This window comes from Typopeltis vanoorti, chromosome 4, assembly GCF_054136105.1.
Source record: "Typopeltis vanoorti isolate ZY-2024b chromosome 4, IOZ_Tvanoo_1.0, whole genome shotgun sequence".
NCBI classification, from domain to species: Eukaryota; Metazoa; Arthropoda; class Arachnida; order Uropygi; family Thelyphonidae; genus Typopeltis; species Typopeltis vanoorti.
In genome coordinates this window covers 65475740-65490433 of record NC_143552.1, presented here as the reverse complement: position 1 = coordinate 65490433, position 14694 = coordinate 65475740, and the positions used below count along the sequence as shown (strand labels likewise).

Here is a 14694-nt window from a genome sequence, read left to right as displayed (position 1 = left end):
AGGGAAGGTGTGGTAGGTATGCTCATGACATTTAGAACCACCAAAGAAGAATCTTTTGTGACCGCCACAAGGCTCAGTAATTCAAAAAAAAAAAAAAAAAAATTATAATTTTCTAGTGTATTCACACAACATGTGCACTATATTTCTTACCATACTAACACCATATTTCATAATGACTTTTCTATCAAGTTTTATTCCTATATATGTATTCTTTTTTATCATCAAATTCCTGACATGAACTTTCAAGTGAGGTGTACAGGATATTATTATTATTATTATTATTATTCAGGTCTCCATGGAATCAAAAGACTCATCGTGGGAGGTCCTTCCTAAGAACATAAAGTCTGTCAAGACTCATAGAGGGGAGGCCCCCCCCCCTAAGAAGCACAAAACTGGTAATTAGTTTACGGAATTAACAACACATATAAAGTATTAATTAAAGGTAACTTTAATGAATAACTTCTATATTTCGGCAATGTCACATTGCCATCTTCGGGAACATAAAGATATGGTACGTGCACTCAGGAACTAACACAAAGCAAATGAGGAAGAAAGCAAGAAACTAATATTGTTCCTAAAGTCAATGGTGCCCTCTTGCGGGCTAATTTGGTAGTCTTGGCAGTTGGGCTGAAGTTCTCATAATGAAAGTCTCCCAAACTTGGGGCAGTTTCATGCACCCAAATTTGTTGAGGTTAGGAACGTTTTTTAGAGCTGCTGAAGAATATTTGAATAATCTTTCGTATTTAAACTTGCTGCGATGGATTATTTTTGTTTTTTTCCAACGAATTTTATGGTGGGTATCTAAGGCATGGTCTGCCAGCCCAGAGCGGCTGTACTGGTGAAACCAGATGTAGTCTTGGTGTTCTGAAATCCTGATATTTGTTGTTCTGCCTGTTTGGCCAAAGTAGGACAATTTGCAGCTGCAAGGGACCTGGTATACACCAGGTAGGTCTAGGGGAAGTGGTTGGTCTTTGGTAGAGCGGATAAGGGATGCCAACTTTTTATATGGTCTGTAACAGGAAGTAAGGTCATATTTTTTGAGGATATTGGTTATTTTTTCAGAGGTGCCCTGGATGTAGGGGATGGTGATAGACTTGGTGTAATCTTTATTGTGGAGGGGGGGGGGTTGTGGTTTACAGGTTTTAGTATTTTTTGGATTTTTTTGGGGTTATAGCCATTGGCTAAGAAAGTGTTGAGGATGTGGTTTAGTTCAATAGTCAGGGCCTTGTCATCTGAGCAGATTAATTTTGCCCTGTTATATACTGATTTTATCACGCCATATTGTTGTGAAGGGAAGGTGGGATTGCTGGTGAATGTATCTGACAGTGTGGGTGGGTTTTCTGTAAAGAGAGAAAACCAAAGATCCATCTAGCTGGCGGGTGATTAAAGTGTCTAGGAAGGGGAGGGTGTTGTTTTCCTCTTTTTCTAAGGTGAACTGGACTCTGGGATGTTGGTTGTTTAAGTGTGTTAGGAAGGAGTGGAGTGTGTCTGGGCCATGTGGCCAAATAGCAAACACATCATCCACATAACGAAGCCAAATAGTGGGTTTTTGTGGGGCAGAGTTTAAGGCTTTCTCTTCAAATGTCTCCATAAAGAAATTGCCCAAGGGTGGGGAAAGTGGTGAACCCATGGCTGTTCCTTCTATCTGTTTGTAGAACTTTCCTTGACAAACGAAATAGCCTGAGTTCATCGTGAACTGAAATAGGGCTGAGATATCGGGAGGAAACTTGGCTTGGATGAGCTCAAAGGTTTCTTTGAGGGGAACATTAGTGAATAGGGAGGAGACGTCAAAACTGACCATTATGTCAGTGTGTTGGAGTGTAAGGTTTTCTATACTGACTTTAAAGTGGGCCGAGTTTTTTTTGTGTGATGGTGTGTTGCCAGTGTAGTGTGTGAGCGTTTTGGCTAAACGTTTGGCTAATTTATATGTGGGGGAATCAATGCCATCCACTATGGGACGCAATGGCACATTTTGTTTATGTATTTTTGGGAGTCCATATAATCGGGGGGGTCTAGAGTTATTAGGTTTAAGTTTGTTGGTGACTTCCACAGGCCAAGAAGTGACTTTCTTAAGGAGTCTGTGGATAGTTCTAATCTGAGAGCTGGTCGGATTATATTCAATGGGGAGGTAAGTAGTACGGTCTCGTACTAAAGAATTTAGCTTACCTTTGTAGTCTTTTTGATTGAGTACCACAGTGGCGCTTCCCTTATCAGCTTTGGTGATTACTATTTTTTTGTTCTTGTGAAAGATTATTCAAAGAATCTTCAGCAGCTCTAAAAAACGTTCCTAACCGCAACAAATTTGGGTGCATGAAACTGCCCCAAATTTGGGAGACTTTCATTATGAGAACTTCAGCCCAACTGCCCAGACTACCAAATTAGCCCACAAGAGGGCACCATTGACTTTAGGAACAATATTAGTTTCTTGCTTTCTTCCTCATTTGCTTTGTGTTAGTTCCTGAATGCACATACCATATCTTTATGTTGCCGAAGATGGCAATGTGACATTGCCGAAATATAGAAGTTATTCATTAAAGTTACCTTTAATTAATACTTTATATGCGTTGTTAATTCCGTAAACTAATTACCAGTTATGTCTAACGAACGTATAAGTCTTACTACTAGAATCATGATCATCCACGGAGATGCAATCGCATGAAAGGCCCGTCAATACGGCAAATTGAGGTTGAAGATATCGAGGAAAATAAATCGTTTGACGTTCCTAAAACGCTGCCGGGATAACAAAGTGATCCCTAATTGTGTGAAATTGAAGCACCGTTTCACTTCCGAGAAAGCTCTACGCATTTATAACCGCACTAGCTTCGCCCTTTTAAGAGAACAAATTACCGCGACGCGCGTTCTCCTTGCCGATGAAAACAAAACCTTACGGGCGCTAGAGGAAGAGCTTTCTAATACACTCGGCCTTGATCTATGGTCTATACTTCATGACATCTCATGCACATCGGCAAGAAAGGAATTAGAAAAAATACGTAGTCGGCACGTGAAAAAATACGAAAACCTGACAAAGTCTTCTACTTCTGTACCCCAACCACTACTCAACACTGTAATCAACCTCTCGTCGGCAGTTTTAAAGCCTGAAGCACTCACCACACTTTCACGTGGTCACAATTTTGCCCTAGCTCCTAAAAGGATACCTGCTGAAGAAATCATGATCCAAATAGAGCGTGGAATTCGCAACCTGCCTAACCATATTGCCAACAACGTGAGACTGGATGTAGTCGGTGTTCTCACTAAAGCCAAACCTCCAAAATCCAACTTATCCAAAAACGAATATACAGCCCTACAAGAATTGAAAAACAACAAAAAAATAGTAATCACCAAAGCTGATAAGGGAAGCGCCACTGTGGTACTCAATCAAAAAGACCACAAAGGTAAGCTAATTTCTTTAGTACGAGACCGTACTACTTACCTCCCCACTGAATATAATCCGACCAGCTCTCAGATTAGAACTATCCACAGACTCCTTAAGAAAGTCACTTCTTGGCCTGTGGAAGTCACCAACAAACTTAAACCTCATACCTCTAGACCCCCCCCCCCGATTATATGGACTCCCAAAAATACATAAACAAAATGTGCCATTGCGTCCCATAGTGGATGGCATTGATTCCCCCACATATAAATTAGCCAAACATTTAGCCAAAACGCTCACACACTACACTGGCAACACACCATCACACATAAAAAACTCGGCCCACTTTAAAGCCAGTATAGAAAACCTTACACTCCAACACACTGACATAATGGTCAGTTTTGACGTCTCCTCCCTATTCACTAATGTCCCACTCAAAGAAACCCTTGAGCTCATCCAAGCCAAGTTTCCTCCCGATATCTCAGCCCTATTTCAGTTCACAATGAACTCAGGCTATTTCGTTTGGCAAGGAAAGTTCTACAAACAGATAGAGGGGACAGGCATGGGTTCACCACTTTCCCCACCCTTGGCCAATTTCTTTATGGAGACATTTGAAGAGAAAGCCTTAAACTCTGCCCCACAAAAACCCACTATTTGGCTTCGTTATGTGGATGATGTGTTTGCTATTTGGCCACATGGCCCAGACACACTCCACTCCTTCCTAACACACTTAAACAACCAACATCCCAGAGTCCAGTTCACCTTAGAAAAAGAGGAAAACAACACCCTCCCCTTCCTAGACACTTTAATCACCTGCCAGCTAGATGGATCTTTGGTTTTCTCTGTTTACAGAAAACCCACCCACACTGGCAGATACATTCACCAGCAATCCCACCTCCCCTTCACAACAATATGGGGTGATAAAAACACTATATAACAGGGCAAAATTAATCTGCTCAGATGACAAGGCCCTGACTATTGAACTAAACCACATCCTCAACACTTTCTTAGCCAATGGCTATAACCCCAAAAAAATCCAAAAAATACTAAAACCTGTAAACCACAACCCCCCTCCCCCCTCCACAATAAAGATTACACCAAGTCTATCACCATCCCCTACATCCAGGGCACCTCTGAAAAAATAACCAATATCCTCAAAAAATATGACCTTACTTCCTGTTACAGACCATATAAAAAGTTGGCATCCCTTATCTGCTCTACCAAAGACCAACCACTTCCCCTAGACCTACCTGGTGTATACCAGGTCCCTTGCAGCTGCAAATTGTCCTACTTTGGCCAAACAGGCAGAACAACAAATATCAGGATTTCAGAACACCAAGACTACATCCGGTTTCACCAGTACAGCCGCTCTGGGCTGGCAGACCATGCCTTAGATACCCACCATAAAATTCGTTGGAAGAAAACAAAAATAATCCATCGCAGCAAGTTTAAATACGAAAGATTATTCAAAGATTCTTCAGCAGCTCTAAAAAACGTTCCTAACCTCAACAAATTTGGGTGCATGAAACTGCCCCAAGTTTGGGAGACTTTCATTATGAGAACTTCAGCCCAACTGCCAAGACTACCAAATTAGCCCGCAAGAGGGCACCATTGACTTTAGGAACAATATTAGTTTCTTGCTTTCTTCCTCATTTGCTTTGTGTTAGTTCCTGAGTGCACATACCATATCTTTATGTTCCCGAAGATGGCAATGTGACATTGCCGAAATATAGAAGTTATTCATTAAAGTTACCTTTAATTAATACTTTATATGCGTTGTTAATTCCGTAAACTAATTACCAGTTATGTCTAACCAATGTATAAGTCTTACTACTAGAATAAGAAGCACAAAGTCTGTCATACCACTCTTTAAACTCATTGACTGTTCTCGCTCCCACCACTCCATCAGGCAATGCATTCCACGGTTCAACCACTCTCCACGCAAAGAAACCACTCCTTACCCTCTTGCTCACAGTTTCCTTTCGTAACTTCCAGGGATGGCCTCTTGTCATCCCTCCTTCCCGCTGTTCAACCAAGCAAAAGAACTCCCCAGTGTCAACCCTGTAACCATCTCTCAACAGTTTAAAAGTCTCAATCATATCACCTCTCCTTCTTCTATCCACCAAATAATATTAAGATAATGCTACATGAAAAGTTTACATTTTTAATATTTTCCTATCAACAATTTTCCTCCAAGTTAATCTGTTAACTGTCAAGACTCCAGTATTATTAGATCTTATATTTCTGTCTTTTAAGCACTTCTCACTGTATCAATTCACCTAGATCTTGGTCTTCCTCTGTTTCTTTTTCCTGCCATTCTGGCAAAAAAAAGCACTTCTTCTATCTATATCTAGCAACACACTGACTACCTTATCTATTATACTATTATCTTTTATCCTTCTTAACAACTTCTTGATATCCATTCTTACATTTTCCTTGTTCCCAGTCAAGTCATTTGTTCATACTATCACTACCAACTCCTTTGCTCACTTACTCATCATATCCAATGCCTCAATGACTATATTCATTTTTATCTCCATGAAAACAAATCTTGTGCATCTTTTAATTTACCACACACCTCTAATAATCGAATCGCTATGCAATGCAACTCATGGGTCTTTTGTTACCTTTTTCATTACAATACCATTTGTTTTCATCTTCTTCACTCTTCCATATATATCTCCAATTCTCTTCATTTCACTCCCTATCTACCTCATCTCTTGCATAATCTTCACCAACTCAGCTTTCAAATCTTGCTTCAATGTTTCACTATCATTCACTCTTGATAATTTATCAAGAGTGAATATTACCAGTTGCACACACTTGTTCACCGTTTATCTCATTCCCAACCTTACCATTAATTGTACTCTGTTTTTAACTTCATTATCACCTGCTATAATGTCAAATGAACTCTTTTCTTGCTATCACTTCACACATCTCTGAACATTCACACAATCTCCTATTCATATTTAAAGTGTTTTAATTTATATTTAAGCAAGACTAATAATGGTCAATCAGAATATTGCATTTCCTACATAAGCACACTTATTCATTTCTCTTATTCAGCCTCTCTATATAAATATCTGCGATATCTTTTCCATGCATACATACTACATTCACAGCACCACATCATTTTTGAGAAATCCAAATTGTTTACTTCATTTGTCTTCCATGCAATTCTATGCAATGATTTGCCTTTCACCACCATGTTGTATCAGTGTGCTAACAAAAACAATGAATTTATGATAATATTGCCTAATAAATTTATCCAAACACTGCATTCCACACTCATATATCTCGCAGTATACTTAATATACAATTTACACAATATTGTCACACATTTAAATATAAAATGTACTTATCATGCTACAGCCCACAACCGATGTTTAATTCATGTCACCTAGTGCTGATCAGTTCCAACTAATCAAAAAAGAGAGTGTCAATAGATTCCTTTTTTTGGTTGGAACTGATCAGCACTAGGTGATGTGAATTGAGCACCACTTATGAAAAGGATATATGTGGAACTATAAGGTATATTATTATTGATAACTCATGAGACAGCTTGGGAAAAAAGAGCATGAAATTAGATCTACAAAATATGTTGTTGGCTGAGAAATTTAACAAGTCACAGTGAATAGTCTTTTTTGTGGGGAAGGGTGATCTGTAACTACCTAGAAGATATGACCCCGGGTATGGATGAAAATGTTTCCAGTTATATTGGATAAGGATCCATGAACTAACAGGGACAAAGAGGGCTATGAACTGGATAGCAAGAGAAGTGCATTTCCCTTGCTCACTCCGGTCTCCCTTTCTGCTTAATTGAGCCTGACTCCTTTCTTTTATCGGTTCTATTTGATCTCTCCCTCTCTTGTGACTAACTCTTGTTTCCTTCCAACCCACTGCTATTACAATATTTGAGGGCTAGGTGGGGTCTTTCTTTTCCATCTTCATTTTTGGACAGGCTAAGTAAGACTTTGGTCTACTTTGGTGACTTACCTAAGAGAAGGCAACTCTAAAATCAAACCATGATCCAAGAGGTTGGGGCCAACTCACTATCTGGACAAAAATAATACTATACCAAATCATAAAAAAAAAAAAAAAAAAAAAAAAAAAAAAGGGATATACTGGTGGATCTTCTTGGTGACTTTGCAAGCAATGGACAATCCTTTATGTGACATGGAATATATGAGATCTAAATACTGAATGTAATGAGCTGATTCAGGAAATAAAAAAAGGAACAGTAGATGTTATGGTCCTAACAGAAATAAAGAAGAAAGGAAAGGTTTTGAAATATTGGAGAAACACCTATCTATATCTATATATATCTATCTATCCTATATATATAAAATGATAAGCCTTTTTATGTAATAAAAAGTTTATGTCACATTTTTTGTCAAGTTATTTGAAACGTTTTGAAACTCAAGGGCTACCCTGAGTGTCGAGTCTTCAAAATTCGAGTCATCAGAATTCAAGGAGAATCGGCCTACCCGTTCAGAACTTGGGGGGGGGGGGAAGAGATGTAGGCGCCAAGGGGGGAGGAGGACCCCCTTTCGAGTTTTCAAAATTTGAGTCATCAGATCAGGTCTCGTCAGTGGGAGCCAGACCCACTGACAAGACCTCAACAAAGGCCGAAACCGGTATGGGTAGTGACCATTGCCTTTAATGTTTAGCATTATACATCTCCGCAAGGGGATGTGTTTTACATTAGAGGAAAAATACTAAGAATAGTGATCAGAGCTTTATCCACCTTTACCACGAGTTGCCGCGACTGGCACTACCTTAGGGATCAGTTCCCTTAGACTTGCAGTACTTGCAGGTGCAAACTTTACTTTCTTGTCTGTTTGCTTCTTGGGAAATAGAGTTAAAAACCAAGTTCATATAAAATTACTTGGTATCTTGAATACATAATATATACCCAAGTTAAAATTTTCTACATCTATCTCTCATCCTGAGATTTTATTTATAAGGTTAAAACACCTTTTGGCAACTTGTTTTGGTAAAATACATAATGAGCTCTGCATTACTTCACTCTTAGCAGGATAAGTGATCAGAGTTCGTTGATGATGGTTGTGGAGTTTCTTCTCGGTAGAACGTGTTAATCAAATATGAGAAACTTTGGCTTTGTAGTGTAGCAGCTAGATTAACTGGTAGAGACGTGATTAAAGTTATTAAATTACGGATTATACTGTATTTAAGAACAGCAGCAAAGGTAAGTGGACTGTAATTGCAACGAGGGCGATTCGTTAGGCCTAACAGCCGTTAGAATCGCCATTGTTAGCACATCTATTTCAGATCCATATATTTGCAGGAATTACTTGCGTTTATTCGCAAATCGTTAATGATGAATGTGTTAGATTTGGACGTCCACACAGATTCTCTGGCTGGATAGCCAGCGCTTATTCTTGTAAATAAACTTCAAAGGAAGTTTAAACTCAAATGGCCATCAAACATGATAGATCCTGACATCATTATAGACTCTCTAGATAAAGGACTGGCATTCAGCTTCATAAAGAAACTCCTTAAGATGTTCGAGCTTGAATGGCCCGGCTTCCTAAATTTTTACTCTTTACCCGAGACTGATGAAGATCAAAATGAAGATGCTCTTCAAATGGAGGAAAAATTAAATCTAGTAATCTCAGACTCTACTCATTCAGATCAAGGAGAGACACACACGTGTGCAAAACATGCAAAACTCTTGCCTTGGAGTCAGAAAACGAAAATGGCATGGATGAAGACGCTTCCAACACAGATTTCTCTGCCTCCAGTCATTCTTAGGGAAAAGCAGAGATGGACAGCCTTAAGAACCACCATGGCCAACCTGCAGATAAACAGATAAATTACTCCACTGCCAAGAACACAGAGGAGGGCATCAAAATTCAGCCCGCTACAGTGACTGACTATAGAAATTTAACCAAGGGGTTGGATGTAAGAGGTATACAATACCATACCTTCACACTTACCTCGGAGAAAAATTTAAAAGTGGTACTCCGAGGAGTATCTGAAGACATTGAAATAGCTGCTGACCTCAACATGCAAGATCTGCCTCCCATAAAGGTCAGCAGAATGTACAGAATATGCCTCTGGTATTGGTGGAAATACACAATATCTATAAAAATATTTATAACTTGAAGACAATCTGTGGGCTTAAGGTCTCACCGGAACCACTACTTAGGAGGAGGGCCTCTTCTGGGCAGTGCCATAGATGCCAAAAATTTGGTCATGCCTAGAAGGTGTGCAAAGCTGAATACAGATGTTCAATACAGACACACACACACTTGCTCCAAGCCAAAAACCACTCCGGCTAAGTGCGCTAATTGTGGTGGCCTCCACCCTGCAAATTACAGAGGGTGTATTTGCCACCCAAAAAACAGGCAAACTGAGTTAACCAGTCAATCTACCTCACTAACAGAAACGAGAGCCCCAGAAGCTCAAGTGCATCAGGCTCCTATTAGTTTGAACAAGATGACAGGTGTTCACCCACCATCAACTGAGCCCCCCCCCCCACCAAGAAAATAAATCTTCAACACCAAACAAGAACACATACTGACGTGGCCCGCCCCAAAAAAGCAGTCCATGACCAGAATATGCCAAATCCACATTCAAATATAACAGCCATCATCACCTCTTCTCTTGTAAATATGTTACAGGATTTCAGTAACGCAAATCCATCGCTAAGCACTACAAAAAGTTTCTTGCAGCAAACACAGTCCATTTTATCTGCACTCTCCAATGCATAGGAAAAAATTTACCCCAGATTCTCTAATGATTATTGCATGGAATGCCAACAGCCTTAAAAATAAAATACTAGAAGTGCAGGAATTCAATGACAGATATAATCCGGATATATTATTAATTAATGAAAGTCACCTGAGACCTGCTGACATCCTAAATTCAGAGGATATCAACTTTACAGGAATGATAGGCTGGATTACAGAGGTGGTGGTACAGCCATCCTCATCAAAAATCACATCAACCATCATGCTGCAGCCATTCCTACAACCACTAATCTCAAAGTCACAGGTATCAATGTCATCACAAACTCTGTCGTAAACATAAAAATCTATGCTGCTTATAACTCACCATCAAAAACATTGCTGACCACAGATCTGGATGCTATCCTCGGCGTTAAACTACCGGTTATTATTGCAGGAGATTTAAATGTAAATTTATTTTTTTAATTTTCAACTTGATGTTTGCAATCACTAAACTAAGGTCCGAGTCTATATCCGCTCCTTGAGTGTTGTTCAATCTATACATTAATGAGATTAGGAAGGGTCTAACAGAAGATGTGCAATGTTTTGTTGATGATGCAAAAATAGACATGGCAATCAGGGATGCTACTGATGTCCAGCACTTACAAAATTATTTGAATAAGCTGGAAATTTGGGCAAACGAAAATGGCTAGAAGTTTAATGTTAGTAGCAAGTGTAAAGTTATATTATTATTTGACACCTCCAGGGAGTCCAAGGACTCATCGAGGGAGGGCACCTGCTCTACATCTCTGTCTCCACTATTCAATGACCAACTGACTGCAACTACACCGACACCATCTACCACTGACCACTACTGGTATTTCTACAGACAATCACAAACATCCATGCCCACGGCAGGATTAGAAACCACAGCCTTTTGGCTGGAGAGCAGATACACTATCCACTTGGCCAACCAGGCCGGCACTTGGATGTGATGAGATTTCCAGTGGCATATTATATTAGGTTGGTATAATTACAAGAAATTGATGAGCTAGGGATCTTTGCATAATGGCGAATTAGGAATATGAAGTTCAAAGCTCAAATAGCAAAAGTTGCAATTACAACTCAAGATAATTGTGATGTTGAAGCGAACCCTGACATGTAAGGATAAGGAAGTCATTTTGCCTATTTATAAGACCTTAATAACATTGCACCTGGATTATTGTGTGCAGATTGGTCTTCTTGGTTCCAAGGGGATAAGGAAGCTGCTGGAAAGGATGCAAAGAAGAGTTACAAAAATTATACCAGGATTATGGGATTTAGATTATGAGGACAGATTATGAGTATATGGATTACATACTCATTTTGACTGAACCAGCATGTTGCATAGATATACTACTATTATTACTATTACTATTATTATTATTTTTGATAACTTCCATGGTGTCAACAGATTCATCGCTGGAGGCCCACTCAACCAGCAACATGTCTATTTGAAGATATTTATACTCCGTGCATTCAAAATGCACTCTAGCAATGCATTCCACTTAACAACTCTCCAGATAAAAAATTTACTCCTCACACCCTTCTTCATCAAATCTTTATACAACTTCCAGGGTTGGCCTCTCGTTCTTTCCATTTTAACATCTACTCTTTTTATAATTCCTTCTGTGTTAATCTGATAGAATCCCTCTACTAACTTGAAAGTCTCTATCATATCTCTGTTTTTCCTCCTATCCACCAATCTCTGTTTTTCCTCCTATCCACCAATCTCTGCAATCCACATTCCCTCAAATGCTCTTCATAACCAACACTCAAGAATCAATTTGGTCATTCATCTTTGGACCCTGTCTTGTGTTTCCACGTCACAATGAAAAAAGGTGACCAAATTTGAGCATAATAGTCCATGTGTGATCTGACCAATGCCTTACATAGAGGCAACACCACCTCCTTATCACTACATGTCAATGTTTTTATCATAGCAGTAATACGAAGTGCATTCTTTGCAACACTCGTGACGTGCCTGTCGAACTTTAGTCAAATGTCTGCAATCACTCTAAGATCCCAAATCTCATCACTTCCTGAAAGTACAGCTCCACTAATATAGTATATGGCCTTACTAGGGGGGGGATCTTCCCCCTGACACCCCCCATGTTACGGACTGTTAGGCCAGTTCTCCTTGAATTCTGATGACTTGAATTTAGAAGACTCGACAGTTAGAGTACCCCCTGAGTGTCAAGTCTTCAAAAGGGGGGGCCTCCATCCCCTGGTGCCTATGGCTCCCACTCCTCCGAGTTCCAGACTGGTAGGCCGGTTCTCCTTGAATACTGATGACTCGAATTTTGAAAACTGGAAAGGTAGGGTTCCTCCCCATGGCGCATACGCCCCCCCCCGAGTTCCGAAACCTGGTAGGCCGGTTCTCCTTGAATTCTGATGACTCGAATTTTGAAAAGTCGAAGAGGGGGGGGTTCCGCTCCCCTGGCACCTATAGCGCCCAAACCCCCGAGTTCCGGATTGGTAGGCCGGTTCTCCTTGAATTCTGATGACTTGAATTTTGAAAACTCGAAAGGGGGTTCCCCCCGGCACCCCCGAGTTCTGGGCTGGTAGGCCAGTTCTCCTTGAATTCTGATGACTCGAATTTTGAAGCCTCGGCACTCAGGGTAGCCTCTGAGTTTCAAAATGTTTCAAATAACTTGACAAAAAACGTGACATAAAAACGCTACATAAAAAGGCTTATCATTTTATATATATACACATAGGGTAGATATCTCTGTATTTCAAAGTGTAATACCTTGCATTTATTAATATTAAAATTGCAACCCCATTCATTTGCTAAAAGCCTATTCAAATCTTCCCAATGAGAATTAACATCAGCATTATTCCTGATAATTCTTCCTATCTTTGCATCATCAGGAAACATTTGAAGATCCCCAGTCAACCCACATGAAATATCATTAACAAATAAGTTAAACAGTAGGGGCAAAGAAAAGAATTTTAATAGATTCTGCCTGTTATTAAGACACTGCTCCATCATACACAAATTACTGTTATCTTTCAGAAAGCTAATCTTCAATCCATCTTACTAATCTGTTATCTAATCCCATATTCTGCAGTTTATACATCAATCTACCATGTAGTAATCTACTGAATGCCATTGCAAAGTCCAAGAAAATCACTATATATGAATCTCCCTTATCCAACATATTTGTCACCTTATCGTAAAATGTAAGCAGATTACTAAAATGAGACCTACCCTTCACGAACACAAGTTGACCATCACAGAGAATCTTATGTCCATGAACCCAATCCTATATTCTACTTCTAACTAATTCCAAAAGTTTGATCACAAATGCAGATATGGAGACCAGTCTAAATTGGAAACTTCTGTTTTCAAACCATGCTTGTGGATTATTTTGTCTTCTTTTCCCTCCTTAGGAACATTCCCCACTGCAAGACTTTCATTAAATAACCAGGACAAGGATATGGCTAACTTGTTTGCACATTCTTTAAAAATACGTGGTGATATGAGGGTAGTCTGAAAAGTTCTCGGCCTAACAATGAAAATACGAATTTATAATTTCAAAATTATTTTTATTTTTCAACATAATCTCCCTCAAGACTAATACATTTATTCCAGAAATGCTCTGGTGCCATTATCCCGTCCCTGTACTGGTTCTCAGTAAGATCGGCAAAATACCCCTTACAGCTGCAATCACCTCTTGATTCGAAGAAAAACGCTGACCAGTGAGGAAGAGTTTTGGTTTTTGGAAGAGACAAAAGTCAGAGGGAGCCAAATCTGGGGAATATGGTGGATGTTCCAACAATTCATAGTGTAGATCCCTTGGTTTTCCCATTGCCAAAACACCTTTGTGGGCAGGTGCATTGTTCTGATAAAAGTTGATTTTTTTCTTCTGCAAACTGGGTCTTTCTCAAGAATTTTTTTTGTGTAGTCTGGTTAAAAGATCAGAATAATATTCCCCGGTTATTGGTTTACCCTTTTCAAGATAATTAATAAACAAAATGCCTTTAGCATCCCAAAACACCAATGCCATGATTGATAGAACCGATTTTGTCTTCTCTGATGCTGAATGACCGGCTTCTGTCCACTGTTTTGACTGCTGTTTGGATTTTGGTGTGTAATGTGAATCCAAGTCTCATCCATAGTAATAAATCAATGCACAAAATCAGTTTTATTCTTGTTAAAACGCTCCAAGCACTGTTCAGAGATTTTCATGTAAGTGCGTTTTTGATCTGCTGTGAGCAAGTGCAAGCACCCATCTTGCGCAAAGCTTTTTCATTTGCAATTCTTCATGCTAAATATATCCTACACATTCTTTTCAAATGCCTATAGTCTCAGCAATTTCACGCACTTTGACTCGCCAGTCATCCAACACCATATTTTTTTTGATGCCGCTAGAGGGTCTCGTGGTCTGTAGCGTTCGTTGAGAGCTCCTGATAAGATAAGTGTTATTTTAAGTTATCATTGACAATTTTGCTTGAATATTACGTAATTTTGTTTGCTTTTCATATCTTAGCGTGTGTGTTTTTGGTGTTTCAATTATTCATTGGATAAAATATGATAGAAGCGTGCACATGGCTCCGGTAAGAAGGAAAATGGCGGCTAGTAATAAT

The 14694-nt window shown here is 39.4% G+C and overlaps 1 protein-coding gene across 1 annotated transcript in view; it reads right to left on the bottom strand.

Annotated features, from left to right (window-relative positions):
* The window catches only part of LanA (laminin subunit alpha), a 1191635-nt gene that overhangs the window by 146979 nt on the left and 1029962 nt on the right, over window positions 1-14694 (bottom strand). The gene's annotated exons all lie outside the window — the stretch shown is intronic.